This window comes from Giraffa tippelskirchi, chromosome 8 (assembly GCF_054371585.1).
Source record: "Giraffa tippelskirchi isolate mGirTip1 chromosome 8, T2T-mGirTip1v1.2.pri, whole genome shotgun sequence".
In the NCBI taxonomy this organism is placed as follows: Eukaryota; Metazoa; Chordata; class Mammalia; order Artiodactyla; family Giraffidae; genus Giraffa; species Giraffa tippelskirchi.
In genome coordinates, this window is record NC_137282.1 from 53,501,766 (window position 1) to 53,524,016 (window position 22,251).

Below are 22,251 nucleotides of genomic sequence, written 5' to 3' on the forward strand. Positions count from 1 at the left end.
ACTGATTCTTTCTTAAATGTCATCTCTGTTTCTAGAGTTTGTGCTACATCAAATGCAGTGCACATTGGTTGGCTCTTTCATAGGCTTTGCATACTGCCTGTACAGTATACCATGTACACTTGGTACACATGAGCCAGATGACTGAGTCAGCCTTAAAGTCACACCGCTATGTGACAGATTCTGAAGTTTATGTGAAGTAGTGATGGGAGATGTTGGTTTAAGAGCAAAACTCTTGGTGAGAGTTTTACATATGGAGAGTCCACAGGTGGAACAGGAGAGGGCGAGTCTGGAAAAGAGCCCAGCTGAGAAGGTGAGCACATAGTTGGTATGTGTGTCAAATGTGGAGTGGTCCTCAGTTTGACTCCTTGATGGTTGAATGTGACTAAGACACAACTGGAAATGCAAGCTGCAGAGGCCAATTATGATGCCGACAAATTTCTGCCGCCATGTTGGCCTGGACTGATTCTGTTCTCTAGTTCTAGGCCGTTTTTAACGCACTTCTCAATTCCTCCCTCTTTCTTCACTTGTATCAATAATCCAGTTTTCCATCCCCCGGTTGTGCCTTCCGGTGAAAACTCCACTCTGGGACATGTATTCCTTCTGAGTCTGTTTCCTGCCTCACCTTCTAATCTTCCCATGTACTCCTAGGACTTGACCTTCTCTAAACTTTTTGAGCCCTTTCACTATTCTGTGCCAGAAGCCGTTCACTTGCTTGCCAGACGTTGACTGAGAATCACCTCTGTGCCAAGAACATGCATCGTTGAACCATAAACAACATGATTCCTATTCATTCATGAGAAGCTTACAGGGACCCAGGCATCACACCAGTGAAGTCAAACAGGGATAAAGCCAAAGAGAGTGATGGGAACAGAGAAAATCAAGGGTTATATGCTCCATCTGATGGCCCACAAATTCTCCTTTTACACAACCGGCAGCACAATGAACCAAGCCTACCAGCTGGATCCACTCCAACTATAAATGCCATCTGTTCTCTGCCACTGCCAAATATCTATCTCCAGCTCAGAATTCTCTCTTGAGCTCCAAATTCCGTGAACTCTAGAGCTTCCGGCTCTCATGGCCTCATGGTCTGCTGGGCACTTCACACTCCCCATGGTGAAGTGAGCTTCCACTCTCACCCATCCCCAATTTTCCACACCTGCTTCTCCAAGTCAGGAAGCAGCAATTCCATACTTTTCAGCTGCTCAGATGCCAGAACTCAGGTGTTGTCTTGGACTCTCTCACTTTTTACCACATCAGATATTCAATTCATTAGACCCATTGGCTCTAACTTCAAAAATTATCCAGAATTCAGACAGATTTTCTGCCTCTCTGCCACCAACTTTGTCCCAGCCACCGCTGTCCTCCAGCTATTTTCACCTTTGTCCCTAAGCAAACTCATTTCCGTAACAACCAGAAAGCCTGTAAACAAAGGACAAATCATCTTACTCCTTTTACTCTTATATCCCTCTAAGCTTTCCCATCTCAGAGAAAATTCCAAGTCCTTACAGGGACCTAAAAGACCCCATTTGCCATCTTCTTTCTCCCTCTTCCAACTATTCTTCTCTCCCACCCACCCCACTCCCTGGAACCACCCACTCACCCCTTTTTGTTCCAGCACTTCAGTCTCCTTGCTGATAATGAGTCTTCCAGCCAAGCTCAGCATCAGGGACTTCACCTTCAACAGAAATTTCCCCCAGCCCCCTAGTTCTTCATGCACACCTTCACCTGATTCAAGTCTTTTTCCAAATGTCACTTTTTCAATGGATTCTCAGTAAGACTTTTAAAAAATTTATTATTTTTATTGAAGTATAGTTTATTTACAATGTTTCAAGTATACAGCAAAGTGATTCAGTTATATATATATGTGCGTGTGTGTATATATATATACACACACGCACATATATATATATTTCTTTTTCAGGTTCTTTTCCATTATAGGTTGTTATGAGATATTGCGTATAGTTTTCTGTGCTATACAGTAGGTCCCTGTTGTTTATCTATTTTAAATATAGTGCTGTATCTGTTAATCCCCAACTTCTAATTTATCCCTCCCCCTGCCTTTTGTTTTCTATGTCTGTGAGTCTGTTTTGTATATATATATATATTTTAGGTTCAGTGAGGCTTTCTTTGATTTCTTTGATTCAAGATTGCTGGGAGAAATATCAATAACCTCAGATATGCAGATGACACCACCCTTATGGCAGAAAGCGAAGAAGAACTACAGAGCCTCTGGGTGAAAGTGAAAGAGGAGAGTGAAAAAGTTGGCTTAAAACTCAACATTCAGAAAGCTAAGATCATGGCATCTGGTCTCATCACTATATGGCAAATAGATGGGGAAACAGGGAGGCCTGGCGTGCTGCAATCTATGGGGTCTCAAAATCCATGGGGACATAACTGAGCAACTGAACTGAACTGAAGCTTTCTTTTATGACCAACCTACCTAAAATGGCATGCACCCACTGTGGGAGGTCCCAATCCCATCCCCACTTCACTTTTCTCTCCAGCGTTACTGTCTCTTACTTACCATCTACTTTACTCACGTATCTGTTTATTGGCAGCCTTTCCCTACTGGAATCTTAGCACCTCGAAGGCTGGGATTTTTGATCCTTTTATTCACTGCTCCACTCCCAGTATCTCAAAAGGAGTGAGACACATAAAAAGCACTCACTACTCCTTTGTTCAATGAATAAATAAATAAATGCATTCAGGGCAATCTCTATTCGCTGAATCTTGAATATCGTTGGGGTCAGTGCTCATAATAATTATCTGAATGGTGTGGGGGTTAGCACGGGAGCATTTCACAAAGGGGCCTTGCTTTCCAGACTCTGATCCCTGAAAACATGATGTACTGGGGATACAAACCCCAAACAGAGGAGCTGCCAGAAAGATGCAAAGTACAGCAGTATGCATTGGAAGGGCCCTGGGAAACCACCCAGCACAGATTCCTACAATGTCGAGGTCTGTGCCAGAGAGGCTGGAGCAAAATCAAGTTCATGTGTGAAGCTGGGCTTTAATGGTGGGAGAGAGTTACTCTTTTGAACTGGTACACAGACGTGTTCCTCAGACCCAAGGAAGCCATAGCTGGGTGTCAGGCATCCCCTCTAACCCCAGGGCTGCATGTTGTTCTTTACCCCTTACAGATGGAAAGAATTCAGAAAGAACCAGCGTGACTGAGCACTTTGCAAAGGGTGAGGTTTGCACCAGCTCCTGGTGTCAGTGATTCCCAGGAGACTCTGGGAGAATTTGGTCTCCCTCGGCCAGTGGCTTTCCAACCTGTTTGGCTGACTGCAGAAACGAATGCATTGTACAGTCCAGCCCTGTCCTCCCAGATATGATTGTATGAAATAAAAATACTCAAGCTTCCTATGGGTGAGACATGCAGATAATTCCTCTTTTGTTCCCTTTCATTTTATTATTACTGCTTTTTTAATGCAGGTTAATGGGGGAGGATTAGGCTAAGGAGGTGAGGGAAGGCTTCTGAAAGGCAAGAACTTAACAGGGAGCCAACAAACACAGTTAATAAAGACAGATGCTATTTTAAGGCAATATTTTTAAAAGCCCAGATTAAAGCAAGCTGGAATCAAGATTGCTGGGAGAATATCAATAACCTCAGATATGCAGATGACACCACCCTTATGGCAGAAAGCGAAGAGAAAGTAAAGAGACTCTTGATGAAAGTGAAAGAGGAGAGTGAAAAAGCTGGCTTTAAACTCAACATTTAAAAATTTAAGATCATGGCATCCAGTCCCATCACTTCATGGCAAATAGATGGGGAAACAATGCAAACAGTGACAGACTTTATTTTCTTGGGCTCCAAAATCACTGCAGATGGTGACTGCAGCCATGAAATTAAAAAAGAGCTTGCTCCTTGGAAGAAAAGCTATGACAAAACTAGACAGTGTATTAAAAAACAGAGACACTGCCGACAAAAGTCCATCTAGTCAAAGCTGTGGTTTTTCCAGTGGTGATGTGTGGATGTGAGAGTTGGACTGTAAAGAATGGTGAGTGCTGAAGAATTGATGCTTTTGAACTGTGGTTGGAGAAGACTTTTGAGAGTCTCTTGGATGGAAAAGAGATCAAACTAGTCAATCCTAAAGGAAATCACTCCTGAATATTCACTGGAAGGACTGATGCTGAAACTGAAGCTCCAATCCTTTGGGCACCTGATGTGAAGAGCCGACTCATTGGAAAAGACCCTGATGCTGGGAAAGATTGAGGGCAGGAGAAGGGGACAACAGAGGATTAGATGGTTGGATGGCATCGCTGACTTGATGAACATGAGTTTGAGCAAGCTCCCAGAGATGGGGAAGCCTGGCGTGTTACAGTCCATGGGGTCACAAAGAGTCGGACATGACTGAGCAACTGAAAAATAACAATAGTGAGGCAAAAAATCCATCCCTATGGTGTGGAGATTTTAAATAAAGGCAGGGATTTGTGTTTTATGACCTGCATTAACAATAACCCTCATGTTATTGTGTCCCTTACAATCAGCCGTATGTCCCCTACAGGTGGCTTTATGAGGACTGACAATGGCCTGGAAGGACTGAGTAGCATCGGGGCTTTAAAATCATTCTTTTTTTTAATTCAAAATTTTTTACTGGTATATAGTTGATTCACAGTGTTGTGTTAGTTTCTCATGTGTACCAGTGATTCAGAGATGTCTATACACACACATGTATATATGCATGCATGCATACATGCTAAGTTGCCTCAGTCATGTCCAACTCTTTGCGGCCCTATGGACTATAACCCTCCAGAGTCCATGGGACTCTAAGGAAAGAAGACTGGAGTGTGTTGTCATGCTCTCCTCCAGGGGATCATCCCGAGCCAGGGACCAAACCTGCATCTCTTGTATCTCCTGCATTGACAGGTGAGTTGTTTACCACCCACACCACCTGGGAAGCCCACATATATGTATACATATATCTAAATATATTTATATATATATATATCTAAATATATATATGTATATATATTTTCTGTTTGACATTCTTTTCCACTATATTTTATTACAAGATACTGAACATAGTTCCCTTTGCTACACAGGAGGACCTTGTTTTTGTCTCTTTTATGTATGGTAGTAGTGTCATGCATTTTGATTGTAGAACATATATTAACTTTTCTACTTGATTCAAAACATGGGAGATGTGTTTTGATGAGTGGACATAGGGGCACATTTCTCCTTTGTCCCCAGGCTCCAAAATGCCTCAGCACATTACTACTACTTATCTCTCCACCACATTTATTTCCCACTCAGCTGCCCTGTTACCTGCCTTCCTGGGGTCCATGGTCCCACAACCTGGAGAGTTCATTTGACATCAACCCCTCCCACCCACCAGGCTCCTAGACAGTCCACCATCCCACACACCCGGAAGCCCACTCACCTACATGGGGCTCTGTGTCCCTCGTCTCCTCCAAGAGCTCTGTTTTTTAATAGTTAATATAATGAATCATGTGTGTGTGCTTAGCCGTGTCCGACTCTTTACAACCCATGGATTGTAGTCCACCAGGTTCCTCTGCCCATGGGATTTTTCAGGCAAGAATACAAGAGTGGGTTGCCATTTCCTCCTCCAGGGAATCTTCCTGACCCAGGGATTGAACCCTCATCTCCTGCCTCCATCTCCTGCATTGGCAGAAGGGTTCTTCACCACTTGAGCCACCTGAGATGCCCTGATTTATCGAATTATATATCCATGTAAACACACATACTGGAGAAGGCAATGGCACCCCACTCCAGTACTCTTGCCTGGAAAATCCCATGGATGGAGGAGCCTGGTGGGCTGCCATCTATGGGATCACACAGAGTCGGACACGACTTAAGCGACGCAGCAGCAGCAGCAGCAAACACACATGCACACACATTTTCAAATCACAAAGCAGGCTCATTTTATTTGGGGTTTAGTTAACAGAAACATATCTAAGCAATTGCATCAGAATGAAGACCTTTTGCTGAACTGGCCTGAGACATAACGTGAGAGTACTCTGAAGGGAATTTTCAGGGTTCTTCATCTGCATAACTCACATCATGGGAGCAACAGATTGGAGACGAAAATTCTATAGTCAGCTCCTTCAAACAATAGCACAGGAGAAACACACAGTGCTTTGCTGGCAGAAATCGTCAATCATAAAGAGATGCTTACCCTGCCCAGGGTTGTTCAGTGTGGCATTAAGTTAAAATTCCAGGTTTGTTTTCCTCTCTAGTGTTTAGTGTAATTGAATATCCTCCAGGATTTTCTTTCTTTTTTTTTTTTTTTTTATGTTATCATTAATCATGTTTGGGCAACAATGAGATTTTAAGCGAGGAAGGTTTTCAGAGCAGATATGGTTTCCATCTATAGTCTCCTAGCCTTAGATCTAATCCTGGGTCTATTCTTACTTGCATTTCTTTACGTTCACATGTAAGTTTAACAGATTGACTGTGTGAAACAGTTCCAAGTTCACAATTAGTTGCTTTCAGAGTACTCATGGACCAGTGCAGATTTCAGAGGACTGTGGAATAAAATGCATAATTGTAGTCAGCCAATGAGAAGCTCAGGCCATCAAGGTGAACAATGAATATATACCTTTTGGAGGTCATCAAGCAGCAGCAATATTCCCCATCTAAGATGATCTTGAAAGAAAAGCTGTTTTCTCTGGTTCGGTTAAATGAACAGATGTGGCTGGTCTGACGTGTTTTGACAAAGTGCTCCAAAGACGTGGGGCTTAAAAGGCTGAAAAGCCACCGCTCTAGCAATTCCCATCTTCTGAGACCCACGCCGCCAGATTTCACAGGTTTCACACAGGATATGAAAGCAGCTTATGAAAGTGCAAGGGACGTGGGCAATTTCAGAGCTACGGGTAAAATGCAGGATTTTACATTCAATCAACTGTGCTATAAAAAGTGCTTTAGTAAAACAGACATCAAATTCAGAGGTGCCCCAAGCACAGCAAAGGCAGTGGGTTCACAGTATGATAGACACAAATTGATAAAATAGGTAGGAGAGATTTAAGAAAAACTACAGTCTTTTATTGAATAGAATGAAAAAAATGTGTGCACACACATTCATGTATCAGGCCATCCATACATATGAAAACAAAAGTCTGGTGTAAAATCTAGCATAAGTGGGTAATCAAAGTCATTCTACTAAACTTGTTATTAACAGATAGGTTAATTTTTACCAGAGTTATATTGGTTTTTTGACTAAAATAATTCATTTGAAATAAAACTCTTCCATCCAAAGTTGGATGATTTAATGTAATGCCTTGCTAGCTGACATCAGGCTTCCCTGGTAGATCAGATGGTAAAGAATCTGCATGCAGTGCGGGAGACCTGGTTTCAATCCCTGGGTTGGGAAGATCCCTTGGAGAAGGGAAGAGCTACCCACTCCAGTATTCTTGCCTGAAAAATTCCATGGACAGAGGAGCCTGGCGGGCTACAGCCCATGGGGTCACAAAGAGTCAGACAGGACTGAGTGACTAACACATACACGGTTGACATCAATCACATTGTTGTTCAGTTGCTTAGTTGTGTCCAACTTTTTGCAACCCCATCGACTGCAGCACACCAGGCTTCCCTGTCCTTCACCATCTCCCAGAGTTTGCTCAAACTCATGTCCATTGAGTTGGTGATGCCATCCGACCATCTCATCTCTGTCGTCCCCTTCTCCTCCCGCCATCGGTCTTTCCCAGCATCAGGGTCTTTTCCAATGAGTCAGCTCTTCGCATCAGGTGGCCAAAGCTTTGGAGTTTCAGCTTCAGCATCAGTCCTTCCAATGAATATTTAGGATTAACTAGTTTGATCTTCTTGCTCTCCAAAGGATTCTCTCAAGAGTCTTCTACAGCACCACAGTTTGAAGGTATCAGTTCTTTGGTACTCAGCCTTTTTTTCTTTCATTTTTAAAATATTGTATGTATTTATTTGGTTGAGCTGGGTCTTACTTGCAGCATGCAAGATCTTTAACTGCTGCATACAAACACTTAGCTGCAGCATACAGGATCTAGTTCCCTGACCAGGGATCGTTCCTGGCCACTCCTGCACGGAGAGCCCAAAGTCTTAGCTGCTGAACCATCAGGGAAGTCCCCTGGGGGTCTGATTTTCCTGAGATGGACCATTCTCTTTCTTCTGCTGTCTGACTCTCTCTGTTTCAGTCTCTATCTTCTGTCTCTCTGCAAGTCCCTCCTTCCTTCCCCCCATTCCACCCTGGGTCATTTCAGAGCACCTCTGGGATTCCCATCATAAGCTTCAGTTTCATAAAGTCCAAGAAAAAATTATGTCACTGCATTCCATGTATGATAATCTTACCAAGTGGCAGCCCAAGAGGACAGACAGTAGGGGAAAATGGTTTGGAGGCAGTTACCTTCCCCATTCTCTCCGGCAGAGAGAATGCTGATGGTGACCCATGGAAGCCTTCAGAATGAGAGTATCTACAGCCAGCATGCATGCTAAGTTGCTTAGTCATGTCCAACTCTTTGTGACCTGATGGACTGTAGCCTGCTCTTCTGTCCAGGGAATTTTCCAGGCAAAAATACTGGAGTGGGTTGCCATGCCCTCTTCCAGGGGATACTCTCACATCCGTACATGACTACTGGATAAACCATAGCTTTGACTATTGGCTTGATCCTAAATCCCTAAAAACCTGACAGCGTAAGAGTACAAGAGTTAATCGCCAGTGGTTCACCATTTATGCCAATGTTTTCTTAGCGTGCACCTAAATTTTCTAAGGAAAAGTGAAAAAAGCTATTACCCAATGAAAAGAAATATTTCATAGACCATTGTAACCACAGTAGAAAGATAAACTTGTAACCAGTGGTTTTGTGGTCATGTCAAGATGGGTAGTGTAGACTAATTCATAATGTTTTCCCCTTAGGTTGAATCTACCTCCTCAGCAGGTGTGTGTCTAAGCTGTCCAAGGTTACCCTCATATAGTTGTTAAAAAAACAAAAACAAAGTAACTTGCTTTTTAAAGATCAGGTCATGTGGCATTGAGAGTTACTTGTCATGATGTGCATGCATGCTAAGTCACTTCAGTCATGTCCAACTCTTTGTGTCCCTTTGTACTATAGCCTGCCAGGCTGCTCTGTCCGTGGGATTCTCCAGGCAAGAATACTGGAGTAGGTGGCCATGCCCTCCTCCAGGGGATCTTCCCCACCCAGGGATCGAACCCAGGTCTCCTGCATTGGCAGGAGGATTCTTTACCACTGAGCAGGGCGACTCTCTAGTTGTGGTGCATGGGCTTGCATTGCATGGGCTTGCATTGCAATGGCTTCTTTTGTTGCAGATCACAGTCTCTAGAGCATTCAGGCTTCAGTAATTGCAGCCCATGGACTGCTCTCGAGCACTGGCTCAGTAGTAGTGGCACATGGGCTTAGTCGTCCTGCGGCATGTATGATCTTCCCAGACCAGGGATCGAACCCATATCTCCTGCATTGGCAGGCAGATTCTTTACCACCTCACCACCGGGGAAGCTCTTTTCTTTCTGTTCAGTGTTATAATTTAGTTGGAAAGTAAAGACAAACACAGAAATAACTCTAATAACACAGCTGTGGCTTCAATACTACACAACTGTTTAGTATAATTTTTTTACTATAAAGTGTATTCAAACCTTACATTTAGGTAGCGCTTTACTTTTTTCAGTGTTTGAGGCTATCCTCTAGTTTAATTCTAACAATAACTATGTGATTTCAGTCTGTATTTCTTGCTCCACCTAGATACAATGCCCTCTGGGCATGTCCCTGCACAAGATAGGAAATGGATATTATTATTTACAGCAAAAGAAACTCGTGGAAAGCTGTCACAGGGAAAATTGTTGAATGTGTGGAGCTGTGAATATGTGGAAGAGATTCAGAGTCAGCCTGAGTTATGCTTGGTTTTGCCTCCATAAGGCAGTAGGACCACTGGAACATTTCTTTACCCGTCTGGGTCCTACACTGTGGGGTGAAAGTGTTAGTCACTCAGTCATGCCCAACTCTTTGTGACTCCATGGACTGTAGCCCGCCAGGCTTCTCTGTCCATGGATTTCTCCAGGCCAGAATACTGGAGTGGGTAGCCATTCCCTTCTCCAAGGGATCTTCCCAACCCAGGGATCGAATAGTGGTCTCCTACGTTGCAGGCAGATTCTTTACCGTCTGAGCCATCACATTGCTTCACCTGAAAAACGTGAATAATAATACTCATATTGCATTATTATTGAGAAGTTGGAGTGAAATTGTGCATGTACTTACATAGCACATTGTCTGGCACCTAGTGTTATAAGTTGTCCAGGTAATAACTTTTATTGGTAATTATAGCTAAGAACAGAAAAATCAAGTGGGAATTTAAAGGCATTCTGATATTCTGAGAAGTCATTAATAATGTAAAACTACCCTCCTTTTCTTGGCGGGGGTCGGGCGTGCAGTCCCGATCCGCGTAATGTACGGAGGTAGAGGGAACGGGCTCTGGCCCCCTCGGCGTCATGTCTTCGGTACCGGCGGCCAGCAGTCCGCCGGTTCTATCCTCAAGCGCCGGGACATAGAGAAGAAAGAAAGAAAAAATAATAATAATAATGTAAAACTATTGAGATGGTTACAAGCCCTTAAGTGGATAATTCAAGTTAGTTATCCAAATTCTCTGGTTTGAGTCCATCCAGGTTTAGCAAAAAGAAGTTGTCTATTTCTTTTCTTTATGTGGTTCTAGGACATAAGATACCCAAAGTAACCCTGTATTTAAATGTGGAAAGTAGAAAATATCAAGGTGAAATTGTTTCAGCCTCTGTTTTATAATATCCACATTCTTGATTTACCTTGCTAGCATTGGGAAATCTGAACACATCAGTTTGGACATTTCTTCTGTCCTGATTAGAATTCATGCTTTATATATGTGTCTCCCCTAAATTCCTTGAGAGCAAGAATCTAACCTTGCCATTTTCATACTCAAATTAGGCAAATAAAGAATGCTATTGGACCAAACTGATTCAGAATGGTTTACTGGAAGTTTTAATGCCATTAGTCATTCACTTGTAAGTTCCAGACAGTAAGAATTAGTAATCCACTGCTCCTTGTGTATCTGGAATCCTAAATTTCATTTCTGGCAACATGCCTTTTTGAGTAAGCTTTGGTAATCATTTAACCTCTTGGTCTCACTGGACAAACAAACAAACACAACAACAACAAAAAAATCATCAATTCTGCATTCTCTCCCTTTCTGCTGTGTTCAGTATAGTTCACGAAGGCTGTGTGTGCGCTGTGCTCAGTCTGCTCAGTCGTGTCCAGCTGTTTGCAACCCCATGGACTGTAGCCACCCAGGCTCCTCTTCAAGCCCCTTGTATTCTGCCTGAGGAGAGAACGGTGGTAATCTGTAAGACTCGCTTAATTTATAACCCCTCCCTTAAGGACTTTCTGTGAAAGTCTGATTGGTGGTTTGGAAAATTATTGCTATGGAAGCAGCACAGTTTTGATGATTACACCTCACCTTTGCTGGGCAAATGCACGTGGGTGACAAGGAGGTGCCCCAGCATACAGAGCCAGTATGGGGCAGGCGTACACAATGCTAGTGCCGATGCCACTTCAAGGATGCTGTGTAAGGTACTTGGTGATGTAATAGCAAGAGCTGGAAAACAACCATACAGAACTTGCTGAACTGGTGGGACTCATCTAAGGGGCTCGCTTTGAACACAGACAGTGATATGAAGACTGAGGAATAGTTATCCGGGTCTTCGAAGAGTCTTCCTAAGAAAAGAAAAGCAAATTCCCATCCAGTATTCCCAATGATGCTTCAAGCTGAGCCGTACACTTGCCAGAGCCACTTCTGTCTAGGTGCCCTCTCTAATTTTCCTCCAAGAACATCTCTAGTCCCCTACCTCTGTCTTTTGAAAGCTACTCAGTGCCCAAGGCCAGGGTCAAATACTATTTTCTCCAAGGTAGTTTTTTGGTTCTCACTTCTTGATTAAGTTCTGTCTTTGTTTGGGCTGCTGCTGTGACAAAATTACCATAGCCTGGGTGGTTTATTAACAACGTATATTTCTTGCTCACAGTTCTAGAGGCTAGAAGAGATCAGGATGCCAGCATGGTCTGATTCTGCTGGATTCCTCTTCGAGGTTGCAGTCTGCCAACACATGGCAGAGAGCAGAAAGAGAAAGCAGATGGCCTTATGACTCTTATAAGGGCACTGATCCTATTCACGTGGGGTCCATCCTCATGACTTCGTCTGATCCTAATTACCTCCTTTAGGCCTACCACCTAATTCCATTGAGGAGAGAGGGAAAGTAGAGTGCCTATTTTTCTCTCTTCATCCTGGGTTCTCCAGGTATCATCTAAACATTTTTTGTTGTTGTTGTTGTTAATTTCTTTTTTTTATTTTGGCTGCACCAGGTCTTCCTCACAGTGCATGTATTCATCATTGTTGTGAGAGGACCTCTCTTATTGAGGTGCAAGATCTTCTTATTGTGGTTAGTGGGCTTCTCTAGTAGTAGTGCACGGACTTAGTTGTCCTGTGGTATGTGGGAGCTTAGCTCCCCCACCAGGGATTGAACCTGCGTCCCCTGCATTGAAAGGCAGATTCTTAACCACTGGACTGCCAGGGAAGTTCCATCTCCTGGTATCGTTTTTGAAACTCAATTCTCACTGTTATAAAAACATCTTTTGTATTAAAATATTTGTGTTTCTTTGTTCCCCTTTGATAGATTCGAAGATCTGTGATCAGTCTTGCTTATTTTGCAGAGGGAGATGGAGAACACAGTACTTGCCAAATGCATAGAGTAGGGACTAATAATGAATTTCATTGTTGCGCTTCAGTTGTGTCTGACTTTTTGGAACCATATGGACTGTAGCCCTCCAGGCTCCTCTGTCCATGGGATTCTCCATGCAAGAATAGTGGAGTGGGTTGCCATGCCCTCCTCTATAGGATCTTCCGAATCCAGGGATCTAACCTGTGTCTTTTATGTCTCCTGCATCGGCAGGGGAGTTCTTTACCACTGTAAATAAATAATTAATCAAAGCCTTAACCATGCAAACCATGTTGAATTTTTTTTTTTTCCCCTAATTTCACATGGCCAGAATGCAAAAATCTGCAATTACAAGCATTCAGGTTTTCTTTAAACAAATCTCAGTGGAAATGAAATGATCATGTACAAATATACCTCTTGTTTGTTTGCCCTCAGCTCCAAAGAGCATAGATGCTTTTCTTAAGGTTCTTGCATATGCTGCTTACAAAGGAAGAAAGAGTTCTTTAATTCTTGCCAGGCTTGCTCACATGCTCATGCAGGAGCTTAAAATGATAAGAGGGACCAGAATTATGTTGTCATCTGTCACTGCAGTTTCACTATGAAGTGCACACAGCTCCTTTGAACCCTGAAGGTTATGCCCAGCTTCTCCATTGGAATAGCTGTGGGTCCTCCAGAGACTCTCCTTAGATACGTTGAGCTCAGACTTTGTCCTGCTGTTCACATTAGTACTTGCTATCAGTTCCTGTTCAGCAGTTGGTCTTCTCACAGCATTCTGACTGTGTGCATACCTGCTGTATCCTCTTTGCTGTGCAGCAGGAGAGGTTTTTTTAACTATCCCTTGATATGAACAGCTTGGTGGCTAAGTGGTAAAGAATCACGCTGCCAATGTAGGAGACGTGGGTTCGTTCCCTGGCCAGAAGATCTCCTGGAAAAGGAAATGGAAACTGACTCCAGTATTCTTGCCTGGGAAATCCCACGGACAGAGGAGCCTGGCAGGCTACAGTCCATGGGGTCGCAGAGAGTCAGACATGACCTAGTGACTAAACAATAACAACAGGAACATCTTCCCTGGGAGAGGTGATGGAGCCATTCCCTCTTCTTTTGTTGACAGTACCCGTGAATTCTCAGCAGCAGTGGGAATAAACCTGCTTGGGCTCCCTCCTTTGCTCTGGAGGCCACTGTCAAGGGTGCTCCATCCAGAACTCTATGTCCCCTTCTCAATTGAGTGGATGCCCTTGGGATGCCAGGTGTTGCTTATGTCTTTATTACTCAGTCTAGAGAAAGCTTATTATTTACAATAAACTATGTGGACATTCAGTGCCAAGAGTGAGCTAGAAGATTCTACAAGTCACAGTCGCTTATTGATTTTGCATTTTTTCTCCTCCCCCTCTCCTGCTATTGGCATGCCTCTGTTGTGTGCCATAAAATCTTTGTGAATGTAGTTGTCATCTATTCTCCTTAAGTCCTATACTCAAAGGATTTGGCTACAAAATGAATCCCATGACCTGAGCTCTTGAGGTCTGGCAATCCATTTGCATTTTCTGCTAAAGATGTTGACTTGTCACTAAATTTTGAGTATGGATGACACTGCTAAAATTTAATCAGTAAAGGTCTCTCCTCTTAGATGAAACTAGGAAACACTGCAGTTTTATCCATTTCACTCTCTGTACTGAGTTTGATGTCACATAATTGCTGGCCAGTCTGACACTTTCGTACAGTACATCTTTCCAAATTAGAAAATATGCTATAATAAAAAAATCAATAGCAGCCCTAACTATCTGTTAGAACCTGTTAGAAAACTTAATGGTACAAGTTCTCAAATTCAGCAGCTGCAAAACTGTAACATTCTTGGAAGTTATTTCAACCCAAACTGCTTGAAATCCAAATGCAGAAACTTAACAAATGTGATAGAAGCGTAATCTGTTGAGAGACTTTGCATAAATACTACACATAGAAAAGATGTAAGTTCTTCCACAGCACACTTACAAATTGAATACAGTTCCAGGTAAAAAAACAGTTCATTAGGGATGAGACAATAAAAATTAATCTGAAGTTTATCTGGAAAAAAAATCAGTATGTGAAGTTGCAAAACTTATGAAAAAGCATAGTAAGAGGCAAATTTTATCTTCAATTATGCAACAAAAAGCTAAACTAATTAGAACAGGATGGTACTGGTACCAAGCATATTATACAAAATGATAGCAAAGCATGAGAGAATTCAACTGAAATTTATTGTTGGTTATCTCTTAACAGGCTTCCCTGGTAGTTCAATGGTAAAGAATCCACCTGCCAATGGAGGAGATGTGGGTTCAATCCCTGGGTTGGGGAGATCCCCTGGAGAAGGAAATGGCAACCCACTCCAGTATTCTTGCCTGGAGTATCCCATGGAAAGAGGAGCCTGGCAGTCTACAGTCCATGAGGTCACAAAAGATTTGGACACATCTTAGTGACTAATCAACAACAGTCTCATAAGATGTAAGGTGAGAATCAACACATGAGGAAGAGTTCTGTTAAGTTCAGTGTTTATTACTCAGTTCTGTTAAGTTCAACAGTCATAGGACTCAAATGAAAATCTACCATAAAGACAGCCAAGATGAGTAAGCACTCATATCAGATGAGAGTCTCACACGTGGGTACCTTGTATTCTTCAGTGTTTAATTTTAAAGGCAAGAAATTAAACAGGTTTAGGGGATGCCTTTGGACATTAAAATAAAATAAAAGCTGAGTTGTTTTACATATGGTAGCAGGAAAGACAAGTGGTTTTGCCAGCCGATATTGTACACTAAATGGAACCAGACATAGATTTATTCACCTTAACAATGTTAATACTTACATAGTACTAAATTCCAGTACCTTGTGGCTTTACTTTGGGAACTAATGTAATATTAAACCTAATTTCTATTCTTGACAGTAGTATTTATTTTCTTTGTCACGGGTAACTCCTCCTTGGAAATTAAGTCTTTACAATGACAGGAAGTCCCCTTATCTTTTTTTCTCAGAATGATTTTGGCACAATATTTAATGAACCCATTTCTGGCCTTTATAGAATGAACTGCCTGAGCTTTTAAAAGTCACAGTCAATATATGTCTGTCAGGTAGAGATGGACACCCTAATTAGTAGCATGTGCCCCTGATTTATTTAGCATTTACTATCAGTAAATACTGTTATCAAAAGCAATATTCTTTTCCTGCAGTTTATTTACAGATGTTGATAACATCACTAACTGCATTTTAAGGACAGTGGGAAACAATGAATTCTGAGTATAATCATCCCTTGTTTCTCCTTGTTAAAGAAAAAAATGGAAGACTTTTTACTTCCATAGAAAAGAATTCAAATGTGTTTAATTTTATTTCTTATACTACAAACTATGTATTAAAAGGCTATAAGAAGAAAATAGAAAAGTAATAGAACATGATTTAAAAATATAGACTTTGCGCCATCTAGGTTAAAGTCCAGCTCTGCCCATACTAGTTGTGTAAATTGGGGAAGTTTTTTGACCTAGCAAAATCTCAGTCATTGGAAATATAAGTGTCTCCCACATTAGAACAATATGAGCATTAAATGAACTAAATAATCCAAGTGCTTAGCTTAGGGCTTCACAAAAATGTCAACCTTCAGTACCTGGGAACCATTATTATTTTTATGGCTTTGTTCTGATAAAGACGGTGAATTTTCTGTTTCCTGTGAGGAATATTCCTTCTGGGTTCACTGTCATAAAGCCACTGGAGCAAGCCAAGGTTGTGAGAGCTTCTGCTCTGTTCAGGAGTTGGGCTAATAATAATTACTGACACCCCTCCCTATAGTCCAAGGGGATATAGTGTAAAAGGAGGAATACACATTTTTATCTTTAGACAACCTACATTCAAATCCAACTCTAACAGTTACTTATTAACTGTGCAAGTCTGGACAAGCTTGAAATTTTTGTCTAAAAGATGAGAATAATAATCTTTGCTACTTCCTCGGGCTGTGCTGTAGGACATGCAATAAATGTTCATTAACACTAAACAAACAATTAACAAACATTAACATTAAACAAACAATATTTCTTTGTTTATTTGCCCCCAAAGAAGAGAGAAATGTGGCTCTGATGGCCGACGAAACTGGCTGGGGATCATGCAGCTGCTGCTGCTGCTGCTAAGTCGCTTCAGTTGTGTCCGACTCTGTGCGACCCCATAGACGGCAGCCCACCAGGCTCCGCCGTCCCCGGAATTCTCCAGGCAGGGACACTGGAGTGGGTTGCCATTTCCTTCTCCAGTGCATGAAAGGGAAAAGTGAAAGTGAAGTCGCTCAGTCGTGTCCGACTCTTCGCGACCGCATGGACTGTAGCCTACCAGGCTCCTCTGTCCATGGGATTTTCCAGGCAGGAGTACTGGAGTGGGGTGCCGTTGCCTTCTCCGCATGCAGCTAGTAAATGGCAAAGATTTAGCCCAGGTGTCTGCGATCAATATCCTTACCTTTTTCTGTTTTACTACCTCTTCAGGGTTCAGTTAGCAAGGGACACCGAGTGCTTGGACATGTAGTGAATTAAACAACTAAATTAAAATGAATATTTAAGAAGAATATGCAGAGAGGTTGGATTGTGAAAGACAATAAATTATGTATATAGAGATGAGAAAAAGAAGTCCACTTAACTATAACTTATATAATTATGGTTTTTTATTAGGACTGGTATTTAGTATGATGAGTAGTTATGAGTTAATAACTAATAACCCAGCAAATAACTCACCAAACTGGAAACCAATATCAGAGCTGGATGCTTAAGGGAATTTGTATTAATATTTGGTGATCTTGGCATCATAAGTCACAGGTTAAAGATGATATTCAGTGCCTAATGTTGAAAATTGGCTCAGTACATGGAGAGTAATTAGTTTAAACTCAGTATCAAATCCTATACATTCACAATCTGGATTAATATTGATATACTGACAAACATGAGAAAATATTTCTTAGATGGGTTACACAAAGGCCAAACCATTAGTCGAGAATTTGATGTATTCAGCTACAACAAGATAAAAGATGACCACTTTGAGGAAGGACATCATAAACATACATGAAAGCTAGGACAAGGTAATTGCAGCAGGTAAAACTGATGAAAGATTCATATCCAGAGTACATATGAAAGTTTAGTGCATCCACCAGAAGGGCAAAATTGCAAAATACAAAATAGAAATTGACAAAGGATATGATTAGGCAATTTATAGGAGGAAAACAAATGCTAAGACTTGTAAAAATAAGTTGTACTCAGTCGTTCAGTCGTGTCTGACTCTTTGTGACCCCGACTCTTTGCAACCCCAAGAACTGTAGCCTGCCAGGCTCCTCTGTGGTCTACCATTTCTTGCTCCAGGGGATCTCCCCAACACAGGGACTGAACCTTGAAAACTGAAAAGGAGATCTGAAGAAACTATGGGCTTTAATGATAATGTAACATATAAAAGTTTAATAATTGAGACAAACACGCCATACTAATATTAGGTGTTAATAATAGGGAAAAATTGGAGTGAGGTACATGGGAGCTCTTTGTACTATTTTTCTCAATTTTTCTGAAACTATTTTTAATAGTACATTCTAATAAGTAAGTGGGGACAAGAACAGAGGGGATAACATAAGATTCTTATATGTGCACTAAGCAATTTTGAAGAGTTTGATTATCATTGGGAGCCTCTGAAGAACTGAATTGAAAAATATAAATTTCAGAAACCCTGTGAATGCTTGTGTGCCAAGGGAGCAGGTAGGGGACTTTAAGAAGCCAGAGGAGACCTGGCTGAGTGCCTGAACCAAGGAATAGCAGTGAGAATGAATATAAGTAAAACTACAAAGCATTGGAGTTAACAGAACTTAATCCCTGATTAAATGGGGTGAGGTAGTGAAAGGAAGGGATGGTCTACCATGGTTTTCAAGTTGAAAATGGAATTCTGGAAAAATTCAAAACAGAAAGGAAAATGGTCTAAGTAAGTATTTAAAACACTAAGGGGAAAAAATCTGATGAGAAAGTCCTGAGTGGAAGCTGACAGAGGAGGAAAATTTTCCAAGAAATCGGCCTGAAATGTGTGGCTGAGGGGTTTCTGGTCTTAACCAGACAGTACTTAGGAGGCTGTCTTTTGTCAGCTGCTGTGACATGATAATTTCTGTTCATAAAGGGTAGAGTCAGTTGATTGACTGACTTCTCTGAAGATGACTCTGGGTTTCTGTGCCCTGTAGCTCCAATAAATGAAGCTGGTTACAGCTTTCTGTGTTAAACGTGAATGAAGATGGTCCTGGGTTCAGTGTACTTAACTTCAGTATGGGTTTATATGACTTCCAACAACATGCCTGACCCAGGCTATTACTGGCCAGCCTTCTTCCTCTGTACTTGAGACTCTTAGAAATCATCAGTAAGATAAGAGCAAAAAATATAATACATAGCTTATCTGCAAGAATGGGGCTTCCCTAATGGCTCAGTGGAAAAGAATCCACCTGCCAACGCAGGAGACACAAAAGACTCAGGTTCGATCCCTGTGTTGAGAAGATCCCCTGGAGAAGGAAATGGCAACCCACTCCAGTATTCTTACCTGGGCATGGACAGAGAAGCCTGGCATGCTACAGTCCATGGGGTTGCAAAAGAGTCGGACACAACTTGGCAACTAAACAGGAATAACAACAGCAATCTTCAGGGAAAGAAAGGGAAATATCCAAGTACCAGAAATGGAGAAATCAAAACTGACTCAACTTAAACTCAAGGCTTTAAGATCTAGATATAATTCAAGAGGAAAGAGGACCAAACACGAAAGATCCAGTACCATAACTGAATATTTTCATGTTGTCCCCCATAGCCCGCAACTTCACCTGTTGAAACCTAATCCCCAGTGTAATGTGCTTCGAGGTGGGGCCTTTGGAAATTGAATGGGTCTTGAGTAAGATGAGTGCCCTTATAAAAGAGGCCCTAGAGAGTTCCCTCACCCTTCACCCAGAAAGGTGGCCATCTACCAAGAGGGCCCTTACAAGACTCCAGCTCTGCTGGCACCCCTCTTCAGACTTCTAGCCTCCAGAACTGGGAGATATAAACTTCTATCTTTTATAAACCACCCAGTACATGGTATTTTGTTGTAGCAGCTCAAGCAGACTTAAACATCCACCTAGAGAGGACATGGTCTCAGGCTGGATGAGAAGGGAGCTGGAGCAGGGTCTCTGCTCCATGCCTGGAGACTGAACGGGCAGCCCCGACGTGGAAACAGCTAGAAACTCCTCTGGTTTGAAATCACCAGAGAAGCTTGCCCTCTCTGTGTCTTAAGTGGGGGATTTTTTTTCCCCTTGAGAAACCAGACATTTTGACCAGATCTTGTCTGTTGTACAGAGGGCTTCCCAGGTGGCCCTTGTGGTAAAGACCCCACCTGCCAGTGTAAGAGACCTAAGAAATAAGGGTTCAATCCCTGGGTCTGGAAGATCCCCTGGAGGAGGCCATAGCAACCCACTCCAGTATTCTTGCCTGGAGAATTCCATGGACAGAGGAGCCTGGCAGGCTACAGTCCATAGAGTCTCAAAGAATCGGACGCAACTGAAGCGACTTAGCAATTTGTACAGAATCTTGAGCTGAAAAGACTAATAAGAAGACTTATCTAGAAACCCTTAAGACCCCAACATTAGATGAACATTAACACTTCTCTGCAAGGCTTTCCACCCAGTGCATCATGCTAGAATCCCTTAAGAAAGAAGAGAAACCCCACTGACAATAGGCTGAATTTTAAAATGTGGATGATGAGATGACAAATGCACCACCCTGAAGGCATCAGCAGTTTCACTGAGCAAAACAATTAGGGATCCAGGAATTTGAGTGACTAGAGCAAACTGCCAGAAACAATAAAATGAAAGACTACAACATTTTTAAAAGGACTAAATAGAGAATTTGTAGAAATGAACAAGTGCAATCACTATAATTAAAGCCTCGAGGGACTGTTTGACTGACTCAAGGATTGTCCATATGCTCCTTGAACATTTCAGAATAGCAGTCAAAGCTGACAAGCACCTTGGATACTGTGCCTGGAGAGTGATCAGAAATCGTGCTATTCTTTTGCAGGATCATCTCTTCTGTGGTTTATACCACAGAACCATTGAGATGTTTTCCTTCTCCCCCAATTTTTATCCTGAGTTTATTTTGATTGAAAAATATGTTGTAATCCCCCCTTTTTTCCAGCAAGAATGTCTTAAGTGTATATTTATTTTAACGACTTTCTATTTTATGATCACACAGTGGTAAAATTATTTTATCCTCTCACTTCATCTCCAGTGACCAGAGGGCCTGATTGATACTTAAACTCAGATTCAAAGGACCATATTATCCATAAGGTTGCTGTCATTCCCTCTTCCACAGATTGGGGACTACCTTGATTTCAGGATACCGGGCACCCTGGAAGTATCACAATAGTGTAGTTTTATTGTATTGTTAATTGAACCTGGAGTTTTATTCTCCCTGCTGCTTTTACCATTTCTTGGTATAGATTAGTGTAGTGACTCCAACTTGGCATTTTACACCGAGACATTTTAAACTTTCTAATTTGAATTAATAAAAGAAGCAAAAGCTACTACTTTAGTTAAAATAAGACTAGCATAGCATCACTAAAAGCTAACATGCACTTTTAATCCTATTCTTTTTATGAACTAAATTTAAAGATAGGAAGTTTTTCTTATTCATCCCTATGCCCCCTAAGAATATTGTATGTGTGTTAGATGCCTAAAGGCTTAGAGTTCTAAATAATTCTTGATGTCTAAAAAATGAAATGTTAGTTGCACAAGACCACTAAATGGTCAGAATTCACTGGAACTAAATCTCCAATATGTGTGTGTGTGTAGTCACTCAGTTGTGTCCGACTCTTTGCGACTCCATCAACTGTAGCCTGTCCTCTGTCCATGGGGGTTCTCCAGGCAAGAATACTAAAATGAGTTGCCATGCCCTCCTCCAGGGGATCTTCCCAACCCAGGGATCGAACCCAAGTCTCCTGCATTGTGGGTGGATTCTTTACAATCTGAGCCACCAGGGAAGCCCAAATCGCCAATAACTCTGCTTAAATAACTTTAAAATATCTAGGGAATTATCTGACAGTCCAGTGATTAGGACTCTGCACTTCTACTGCAGAGGTCAGGGGTTCGATCCTTGATTGGGGAAGTAAGATCCTGCATGCTGTGTGGAACACACAAAAAGAAAAAAACATTAAAATTTCTATAAGTACAAAGATATTCCTAAGAATCGAATTCTTATTTAGTCACTAAGTCTTATCCAACTCTTTTAAGACCCCATGAACTGTAGCCCACCAGGCTCCTTTGTCCATGTGATTTTTCAGGCAAGAATACTAGAGTGGGTTGTCATTTCCTTCTCCAAGGGATCTTCCTGACCCAGGAATCGAACCCATAGCTCCTGCATTGACAGGCAGCTTCTTTTACCATTGAGCTACCAGAGAAGCCCAATAGGAACCCAATTACCTTTTTTAAAAAGCTAATTAAAATGTACTTATTTATTCACTTATTTTTCTACATACCTACATACCCAGAGAAAACGAACCAAATTTTATTTCAAAGACCAGAAATCTATTGCTAATTATTTAC

General features: G+C 41.8%; 1 protein-coding gene and 1 non-coding gene across 2 annotated transcripts in view; both read left to right on the plus strand.

Annotated features, from left to right (window-relative positions):
- The window catches only part of CTNND2 (catenin delta 2), a 1,052,534-nt gene that overhangs the window by 477,992 nt on the left and 552,291 nt on the right, over positions 1–22,251 (plus strand). The window lies entirely within an intron of this gene.
- LOC145519316 (small nucleolar RNA SNORA57) lies at positions 10,342–10,490 on the plus strand. Its single transcript, XR_014063722.1, has one exon. It is a non-coding gene; the product is annotated as a small nucleolar RNA SNORA57 (small nucleolar RNA).